Source organism: Rutidosis leptorrhynchoides, chromosome 6, assembly GCF_046630445.1.
Source record: "Rutidosis leptorrhynchoides isolate AG116_Rl617_1_P2 chromosome 6, CSIRO_AGI_Rlap_v1, whole genome shotgun sequence".
NCBI lineage: Eukaryota > Viridiplantae > Streptophyta > Magnoliopsida > Asterales > Asteraceae > Rutidosis > Rutidosis leptorrhynchoides.
Genome location: NC_092338.1, coordinates 73,021,482 through 73,033,189, shown reverse-complemented (window position 1 = coordinate 73,033,189; position 11,708 = coordinate 73,021,482). Strand labels below are relative to the sequence as shown.

Here is an 11,708-nt window from a genome sequence, read left to right as displayed (position 1 = left end):
TTATCATGGCAATCGAAAATATTTTATTATTTCACATAGTTTTTCAATACTTGTAAAATCAGATTATAGTGTTTATAAAGCTTTAAAACATGATAAGACAGTCAACTTTGACAATTGCTCAACAAGACGAGACGTGTCTTATATAGAAATCCATTTACTCGATTAGTAATATTTAAAAATTTGATTTATCAATCTCATAGACAAGTTGTTTAAATATTAATTTACAGTTTCAAACACAATTTCATTTAACGTTAACCATAATTCAGTTGACCATATCTTTTAATCCGTTCATCGAAATCACGTGATTTCTAAATGAAGAGTTAATAATTTTTCGCCAGCTTTCCAACGACATGCATATCTTATACCTTATCTCAATCACAGGTGTAACTAATTTAAGATTCAACATAACCTATCTAAGGGCAATAACAAAAGTACAAGCATGCATAATCCTATTTCCTCTAGCACTAGTCAGGGATACACTATTAATATGTAAAAATTAATTTACGAGTACTCACGTATCAATATTGAGGTTCAATATTGTAGGAAAGGTACGTAGACGCAACGGAGACGATAGACACTAGATTGACCTCATGAGCATATCCCCGAACATTACCCATAACCTCCATAGCTATAACCCATAATTTCTTTAGCTCTACCCCGCTCATAAAACTTATTTTGAGATCACGCGAGCAGACCCTCGTCGTAGTATTTTATGTATAAATAATAATAATACTACTAATAATAATAAGGTTAATAATAATATTAATTTTTAATAATATATATATATATATATATATATATATATATATATATATATATATATATATATATATATATATATATATTAGAGAGCAGATAAGATGTGAAGAAGAAATGAAATCGAGCAAAACTGTGAGTATTTAAAGAACTTGACCTGCCCCCACTTCTCATGCGACTGCATGAGGATGTATATGGAATTTCATGCGATCGCATGAACCATATAGACAGCTCACAATGCATTAAACTCTTGCCGACACCCTTTTTCACACATTTTATTTCATACGTAACACATATAGTTATATATTATTTTATATATAATATATTTAATCTTTAGGATTAATTAAATATTATATTATATTTACGCTCATGGTAAAAATATAATTTTTACAAAAATGACACGGACGAGGTCTCACGACTCATGTACCACTTTCGATTTTTCGAGCGCACTTTCGTACGTTTAGAAAACTAGCCTTTTATGTTATGCGACGTGTACCTTTATTAATAATTTGACTTACTCATAAAAAAATTATCTTATAAAAATGTAACTTATAAAATTAAGCGTTATGGTCATTTGCTTCTATAAATCAGTGGCTCGTTGTTTATCAAAATATATTATTTTAAATCAGGACGTTTTATGACTAAGTTAAAATATATATATATTTTTATTTAGAATTGTAAATTTGTACGTAATATATATGTTTGAAATATTTATCTAATGATATAAAGATAAAGTTTAAATTTGTTCGGAAATTTCCGGGTCGTCACATGTGCGCTGAGCGCACCCAGCCCAGATCACTCCCCGACTTCCGTTTTAATATACAAAGTCACCCACACTTCATGTACCATAATTACACTGCTGTACAATTATTATTAGGGTCTTACAAAACTTTTTTTTTTTTTTTTTTTAGAAAACTGATATATGTATGAAGAAAAAAGACCATGAATATTTACCCAATCGACTAAACTATCATTCATATAAGTATTAGCGGAATCAACAGGTTTGCGACCAGTAATCAATTCTAAAAGCATGACCCCATATGAGAAAGTCAATATTAATTACTTGCCTTTGAGACCGTAGGACTATCACTGGCAATTGAGTCCCATATGTGACCCATTTGACCCATTTGACCCATTACCCGTTTCGACCTATGTGACCCATTTGACAATATAACAAATGTAAAAAATCAAATGTAAAAGTATATGACACGTTTGGACCTATGTGACCCATTTGACCCATTACTCGTTTCGACCTGTTACCTAATTCGACCCAACCTGACCCGTTTGGACCCGTTAATTTTTTTTCCCGTTTGACCCATGACCCATTTCGACCTATAACCATTTGACCCGTTACCCAAACATACCCAACTGACCCGGTTTTCCAGGTATACGCATAGGACATGAAAGGTTTCAAAGCCTTGGGGTAGCATTTTACCGAGGTGCAGATTGATATATCCTTGTGCATGATGTTAATGTCAAAAAATCATTTGACAACCTTAACAATTTGAAGGAAGAGTTTTTAGTTCAGGTAAATGTCCTTATTCAGTGATCAAGTAATAAAACATAAAACTTCCAATTAAATTCCCTAATGTTTTTTTTCTTTTTTTTTTTAATTTTTAACAACTCAGGCTAGCCCTCTAATCCCGAAAACTTCCCATATATTGGGGAATAAGGTAGATGTTGTTGGAGGCAATATTCGAGTCGTAAGTTGATCATCTTACCTTGTAGTTAATCAAATGTGAAAGCTAATTAATAGTTAGTGTTAGAAAATGGGTATGAATTGATTGTCCGGATTGATTCTTGAATCGTTTATTCATTTTCTCTATAAAGTATTTTGACCCAACGATTGCCTCGGTTTCACGAAATATTTACAGGGATAAGATAAGAACCCAATTAGTGCTTTTGGCAATGAAATCACTAATCAAATTATCTGAGAGATTGTGTGTTTTCTGTTGGTTAGAATGAATGCAGAGAATGAACAAAAACGTCCATAAAACTGTTATAGAAAATAGTTAGGAAATCAAAGAGTGTATCCCTTCATTTTTTGCGGGAAAACCTGTTATACCAAAAAGGTATAACTATTCACTGAAACTATTGGAATGCACCTTTTCTGAGTAACGAATAGTGCAATTTCGATTGAGGTTTTGGGGCGCTGCCCCGAGCCCCACGACCCCAGCCAGGGGTGCTGCCCCTTGGACCCTTGCCCCGCATTTACGCGTCAGTTAGTAGCCAACTCTTACGGGCGTGTACTTTACACTCTCCGAACCCGTTTTTAAGTAAAACTAGATAACTCTTGCATTCAAGTAAATCGCAACTAACTAAAATGTATGTTGGATGACACTAAAATCACCAACAAATCTCTCCCATTTTAGTGTAATCCTTAATTTACTAAAATAATTAAACAAATAGAACAAACTAATGAATAAATGAAAATGTTTCAGAAATTGGATTTTCACTTAGTATAATATTTACGAGCATTCGAGAATCAGGGTGTTTCATAAATTAAACCCTTCAACTCATATGAAAACTATAAAATACCATACCACCAGTTTCTTACACATCCCTAAGACAATCTTGACACTATTATAAGCCATGTGTCCCAATCCTTCAGTGAACATATTGGCAGCTAAGTCCAAAGCTCCATTGAAGCAGCAAAACTTCATGCTCACATAGGTAGTCCTTTTACATCTTGCACCTGCATATGCAATTTTTCAAAAGAACTATTAAGAAGAATAACTTCAACTTAACTCAACTTGCAGGTCTAAACACATACTTTGGGATCAAAATTTTTATGTGTTTCAATATTCAAAAAGGAAGCTTACCTCATTGAATTCAGCTTCTAGTGTTGTACCAGAAGGGAATTGGGCGTCTCACTTTGGAAGATTTATGCGGACTTTAATCCCACTCCAATAGCCTGCTTGTGCACTAAGTCTCGGGCTAATGCTTTTGTCAAGTGATCCGCTAAATTTTGTTGTGATCTAACGAAACTTACGGATATCACTCCATGTGAAATTAGCTCGCGAACCATACTGTGTCTAACACCTAAGTGTCTAACTTTCCATTGTACATTTGGCTATAAGACTTAGCCAAAGTAGCTTCACTGTCACAACGGATGGAAATAGGAGATATTGGCTTTGGCCACAAAGGAATTTCATAAATCAAATTCCTCAACCAATCAGCTTCCTTACCACCTGCAGCTAAAGCTACAAATTCAGACTCCATGGTTGAATTTGTAATACATGTTTGTTCTTAGAAGCCCATGATATAGCACCTCCTCCAAGTAGGAATATCCAACCAGTCGTAGATGAATGATCTTCGACGTTGGTTATCCAACTTGCATCCGAATATCCTTCTAAAACTGAAGGGAACCCAATATAAGTGATACTATAATCCATAGTACCCTTTAAATACTTGAATACTCTAACCACAACACGCCCATGAATAGCATTTGGATTACTAGTAAACCTACTCAGTTTTTCCACTATGAAAGCAATATCGGGGCGTGTGCTAGTCATAGCATACATCAGACATCCAATTGCTCGAGATTATTCAAGGTGTGATACAGCTTTACCCGAATGGGGCATAAGCTTCACATTTACATCAACGGCAGTATCAAGGGAGAACATTGATCACACTTAAACCGTTTCAGAATTTTCTCAATGTAATGAGATTGTGTGATCGCGATACCTCTATCATCCCTTTTAATCCTTATGCCTAGGATTACATCCGCCACTCCCATGTCCTTCATGGAGAACTTCGAAGATAAAAAATCTTTTGTTCTATCAACTTGATCTTGGTCAGTACCAAAGATCAACATCTCATCTACGTATAAGCAGATAATCACACCTTTTTCGGATTGATTGAATTTGCTATATACACATTTGTCAGATTGATTTAGTACAAAACCATTAGACAACACCACATCATCAAACTTCTAATGCCACTGCTTAGGAGCCTGTTTCAGCCCGTACAATGATTTAACCAACTTGCACACCTTATGTTTCAGCCAGGGGCGCTGCCCCTTGGACCCCGCAAGGGGGCGCAACCCCCTTGACCCCACATTTACGCGTCAGTTAGTAGTCAACTCTTACGGGCGTGTACCCCACACTCTCCGAATCCGTTGTTAAGTAAAACTAGCTAACTCTTGCATTCAAGTAAATCGCAACTAGCTAACTAAAATGCATGTTGGATGACACTAAAATCACCAACCATTAGTAGTTAATTTTAGTTAAGCAATCTTCTATAAATTCCAGGTATCAGAAAAGAAAGCAAAAGCATGTTGTGCATCAAAAGGAAATATTCCATACTTTGAAACTTCTGCGAAGGAGGGTTTTAAGGTTGATGCTGCTTTTGAATGCATAGCGAAAAATGCTCTGAAAAATGAACCCAAGGAAGAAATGTAAGCTAATACAAATATATACTTTTCGCATTATACCAACATATGCATTTAACGAGTTCTGTTGCGAAAAATAAACATGTGATCATGAAAGGTGTTACATCATAATTCATATAACGGAATGATACTAAAAAATTTTCTATCCTGCTGTGTGAATGAAGCTACCTTCCGGATACAATTGATGTGGCTGGTGGGCAACAACAAAGACCTTCACGGTGTGAGTGTTAAGTGAGTTATTTTATTGACATCTTGTTCGTTTGTTGTTTGCTTTGTGAATGTAAAAAATAGATGAATAATGTGCAATTTCACATTATCAAACTGTTTTAATTAGATTCGGATCGGATTGCTTATAAAGATCTGTGTGGTGATTGTTGAACAATTTTGGAAGGGCTACACAAACTTACCAAGAGAAATTAAATATTTAGTGGTTATGGATGTGTTATATTATAGTTACTCTAGTTTTGCTGAACATGATTTAAGTTTATTTGAATTTAGCCTTCTTTTTTCCCGGTAGTTCATATGAAATACTTTGTACAGTGTCAATTGATGATCATCCCTTAGGATAGATTTCACAAATTCAAAGTTAATCAGTACCACAATAAAAAAAAAATGAATAAATAGATCATCCAACTATCCAAGGCTTCTATTAATCATACTTTATTACTACGGAGTATTATCTCATATCTTATTCTTCCAGGCGATGAAAATACTCCATTTTATTTGTACTTGTCATGATGAAGTTTTAGCTGTTGTTGAAGAAGCCGAATAAGTTGAAAGTTCCAACCGAACACAAACACGTTGTTAGTCGTTACATATGTCGTGATCGAGTTGGTGCACATGAAATGTTAATAAGTGACTACTTTAATTCATAAGTGAAGTACCCACGAGTATTTCAAGCATCACTTTCGTATAAGGGAATGACCTTTCCTTATAATTGTTGAAGGCATTATAATTGACTATTTAAACTTGTGCCCGATTTATTTTACGCATTTTCAAAGACGACCCGAAGCATATGCTAGTTCGGGTTTCACCACAATTTGTAAAAGTAACGTACCACACCTTATGTCATCAATTGACATATAGTACAACATCAGATGCATTCGATGAATATTTATAAATGTCAGAAGGAACATGAAAAGTTACAAAAATTTACAGGGTACATGACTGATTTATATGCAAACATATACATAAGATAACCAAGGGAGGAAAACATTTGTCGGTTATATGAGAAGGATGAAGAGCTTCATGGTTTTTCAAAAAAACCTTGAAAACATAGAATGTGTTTGAAGTCGTTGCCTAGTACAACATGTGGATATTGCATACATACTTTGAGGTAGCATCTTCGTTGTTCAACAACATGGTAAATGACACTGGTCTCCGAGTCTCGTATGAAGTTGAAGATGTTGATTACAAGGGGTATTATTTTGTTGATGGGATATACCTCGCACATTGATTACCAAAGTGTACTTTACAACTAACAAGTTTTTGCCAAAAACAAGGATATTAGTGGACGTTTAATGTTTTAAAATGTTGTTGGCGTATGCAAGGCAGCCCCAGGAATTTTAATACTTAGAACGAGGCGAAAAAAGTTATTAGACATTAACGAATAATATAAGCTATTTAAAAAAATCTAAAAAATGCTAATGGATTTTGATTTCTCTTTCTGGGGGTCTTTGATAGTTGTTTTGAGCCTATTGTGACTTGTCTTCGCTGTTTTAGTTGTGTTTCTCTAGCTTTTGTGTATCTATATATATATAAAAAAATATTGAGCCTCTGAAAACTTTAAACGTTGAGCGGTTGATCACTGAGCCTCCCATGGGCGTATAATCCAACAACCGGCAATAGCATATAATGTTAACTCGACAAAAAGTATCATGTATATTTGCATCATATTGCATAAATTGATCAACAAAGACAAAGAAGAGTTAACGGGTGTACTATGTATAATTTAATTTAATTTAATTTAATGTCGTACTACCTGGCATCATAATATGATAATTTAATTTAACGGGTGTTTTATCAAACAATACTAACTTGAAACTGTACATGTGAGTAAAGTTAACGGGTGTTTTATGTATAATTTAAAATTTAATTTAATTTAATTTAATGTCGTACTACCTGGCATCATAATATGATTAGACACAGCGCATAAATTACATAATCATCATAATATTTAAATTGTTATAATTTAATAACAGAACTACAAAATACAATTATACTTATTTATGAAATATTAGTAAAAGAGAGGATAAGTGTGTATTTCATATAATTCTATGAAATGGTTCATTTTACAATGCTAATACATGAGGTATTTATACTACAAAATTGGCATCCATTTTATGACTTCTTGTACATGTATATATTATTATAAAGCCATCCATTTATGACTTCTTGTACATATACATATATATACATATATGTATATATTATTATAACACTCCCCCTTGGATGTCAATTTTTGTTTTGTTGGAGATAAACTACAATTTACTGCCTCGTTAAAAACCTTGGCCAAAGAAAAACCCAGTGGGATAAAAACTTTAGCTAAGGGAAAAAGAGTGCAGCATATAGTTGACTCCCCCTCAAGTAGACATTGCTGAGCTGTTACATCTTTTGAACATGCCTCATGCCAATATTATGAACATGTGTTCTGAAAACAGTAGTTGACAGTGTTTTGGTATAAAGATCTGCATAATTGTTGATTGAACGTATCTCATTTTAATCTGGTTGTCTTTTATAAGATCTTGAGTATATGAGAAGAATCTAGGAGGTATGTGTTTTGTTCAGTCACTTTTGATATATCCTTCTTTCATCTGTGCTATGCAAGCTGCATTATCTTCATAGATAGTTGTTGAACTTTTATCGCGTTCTAGTCCACAAGAATCAATAACGAGTTGTGTCATTGATCTTAACCAACAACATTCCCGAGTGGCTTCATGTAATGCAATCACTTCGGCATAATTTGATGATGTTGCAACAAGTGTTTGTTTTTGAGAACGCCATGATTTTGTGGTACTTCCATTTAGGAATACATATCGAGTTTGAGATTTATCTTTATGAGGATTTGACGAATGACCTGCATATACATAATCAACCAATTCTTGTTTTGAAGCGTTAGAATAAAATAGTTTTAAATCGGCAGTTCCTCAAGGGTATCAAAATAAGTGTTTGATCCCGTTCCATTGTCATTTGGTAGAGGTTGAGATGAATCTTGCCAACAAATTAACTGCAAGAGAAATGTCAGGTCTTGTACAATTTATAAGATACATAAGAACCTCAATTGCACTAAAATATGGAACTTCCGATCTGTTAAGATTTTCAAGATCTTCGCAGGGATGAAATAGATCAGTGTCAATATTGAGTGATCTAACAACAATGAGTTTGTCTTTAAAAAAAATGTTTTAAAAACTTTTCGGTATAAGTGGTTTAATGTACAAGTTAACCATTAGGCATATGTTCAATTTGCAATCCAAGGTAATACTTGGTTTTTTCAAGATCTTTCATTTCAAAATAATTCTTTAGAAGTTGAATGATTTCATAGATCTCTTTATTTGTTCATATGATGTTAAGAACATTGACATAAATAACTACGATATATATCCGATCATTGTTTTTCATAATAAAAACACATGTGCAAATAAGTTTATATGTATACACTTTTCTTATCAAGTAATCACTTAATCAGTTATACCACATACGTCCCAATTGTATAAACCCACTTAGAAATCTTTGTGATTTAATGGAATATATTCCCTTGGGTTTTACATTAGATGCTTATGATACCTTAACCCTTTAGGTATATTCATATATATCACTATTAAGTGATCCATACAGATAAGTAGTAACAACATTCATGAGATGCATTTAAATAACTACCAGGTTGATTAAGTATCTAATAAGTAATTGTATCCATTACAGGAGGATAATTTTTCCTCCTAATTCATTTCTGGTCTTTGTGGGAAATATTGAGTTACAAGTCTAGTTTTGCCTTGTAACTTCATTTGCACATTTCTTTTCGGATAAAAATTCATTTGTATCCCATACGTTTCACATCTTTAAAAGTGATAACGATTGATCCGAAAACTTTTCTTTTATCGAGCGATTCTAATTCAGCTCTTATTGCTCCTTTCCATTGAGCTCAATCATGTCCATTTTGTATATTCAATGACAGATTTTAGTTCCAGATCATCATCTTTATTCATGATGTCATTGTAACATTATATGAAAATATCTCATAGAGATTTTAGTTTCATTTCGGTTCCATAATATTGCATAATTTATCGCAATTTTAGTATTTACATTTATCAATATCCTCTGCAGAAGGAATATTGATTTGTGGTTCTTCTTGAACACTTTCTCTTACCTCATTATCAGCTGATTTTCTTTTTCGAGGATTTTTATCTTCTGAACCAATTGATCTTCCACGTTTGATGCGTGGCAAAGACTCAACAGTGACATTATTGCCAGCTTTTGGAATTTCAGTTCGAGCTGGAGCATTTATCGCTGGTATATATGATTTAGTCACTTTTTTATATCTGTAAATGCATAAAGTAATTAATTTGCAAGTTCTTGCATATGCATTATTTTTGAACTTTCGTTTCACATTCTTTTGTGCGAGTTCAATATACCTTAATTGATGTTCACATCATGAAGCATCATTTATTTTTTTTTTATTTCTCCCCCTAATCTAGAGAACAATGTTTTATTAAAATGACAATCAGCAAAACGTGCTGTAAAAACATCACCCATCATGGGTTCAATATATCTTATGATTGAAGATGTTTTATATCCAAAATATATTATCATCTTTCTTTGAAGAACCATTTTATTGTGTTGTGGTGATACAATTGGAACATACACTGCACAACCAATGTTTTAAGGTAGAAAATATTTGGCTCTTGGCCAAAATCAAGTATTAAGTGAAAATATTTACGACTTCCACATGGTATAATGCGAATTAATGTCGCAGCATGTAAATTTACATGTCCACATATAAATATTGAGAGATTTGTACTCATTATCAATTGTCTAGTTATTAGCTGTAAGCGTTTATCTATTGATTCAGCTAAACCAATTTTGTGTATGCACATGAGCAACTGGATGTTCAACAACAATCCCTGTAGATATATAATGATCATTAAATGCTTGAGATGTTAACTCACCAGCATTATCAAGTCTCATCCTTTTAATGGTGTAATCAGAATAATGTGTTCTCAATTTAATAATTTGTGCAAGAAACTTTGCAAATGCCATATTATGGCTTGATAACACACAAACATGAGACCATCCGCTAGATGCGTCTATTAGAACCATGAAATATCAAAATGGTCCACATGATGGATGAATTTATTCACATATTTCACCTTGAATACTTTCAAGAAACATTTGTGATTTCTTTTCACAATATACCTTTCATTAATCACCATATGTGCTTTTCATTAATCACCATATGTGCTTTTTCATTAATCACCATATGTGCTTTTTCATTAATCATAAACATAATTTTCATTATCGTTTACCGTCACCCAATTTCATATCCTATTGTTCACCTTATCATATCTTTTATCCTAATTCTTATCATGTATCATAAAAAAAAAATTAAACGCCATATATGTGTCCATACTGTCGGCCATGAGTGCCACGTTGTTCCACTAGTATATTTTATAAAGTGTTGTAATATATTATATATTTAATCAAACCCAAAATTTCTCAAGCCCACTTGCTAGTAAAATTCCAATTGAGTATACTATTTGTTCAAGTCTTATGTGTAAAGTAATAAAGATTTGTTAATTGCAAATGGGATAAAAATATCTTCATTTTTTAATCATAACCCGTTGATTATTTTAACGGATCATCATCAATCATCTCATACTAATCTTACTTGTATCAACCCTGATTTCCTTTATTTAGTTTTATTATATTAAATATTAATATACTCGTACACTTTTCAATAAGAAAACTTAGTAACATACTAAAGAAAAGGTCCAGAGAAAAGTAAGCCATATTAAATTAAAATAATAATAATAATAAATACCATTATGTTTTAAAATTAATAGGTTCTAGGTGTGAACTGTAATACACTAATACTAAAGTGGGTTTTAATCTTATCATAGCTAATTATAAACACCAATCAAATTGAAAAAGTTTGAAATTCTGAAGCTACATACAATGCACAGACACAAGTAGGTAATAAAAGATAAATTATTTACAGCTGATACATGATGATGTGTTACATATATCATTAAATTAGATAGTTTACTAATTATATGCTTATTATAAGTTATTATACTATTACACTAATCATGCTTATTATATGCATAATGCTTAATTATTTAATGTTTTATTTTGGGTCATTATAACATATCCCACTAAAAATGATTTCGTCCCCGAAATAGTTTAAGGTGAGCGGGAACTTACTCGATTTCTTGGATACCAAAATATTACACCTTTATTATATCATCATGTAATTAACGACTAGCACGGTCACTAATATCATCTCCATGTTATCTTCCATTATCCGAATCATTACAAACCACTACCGACACCTTAATAATATTAC

At 32.7% G+C, this 11,708-nt stretch overlaps 1 pseudogene; it reads left to right on the top strand.

Annotated features, from left to right (window-relative positions):
• The first annotated feature begins 2,218 nt into the window (after positions 1 to 2,218).
• Positions 2,219 to 5,380, top strand: LOC139853755 (ras-related protein Rab7-like; annotated as a pseudogene).
• The last annotated feature ends 6,328 nt before the right edge of the window (positions 5,381 to 11,708 follow it).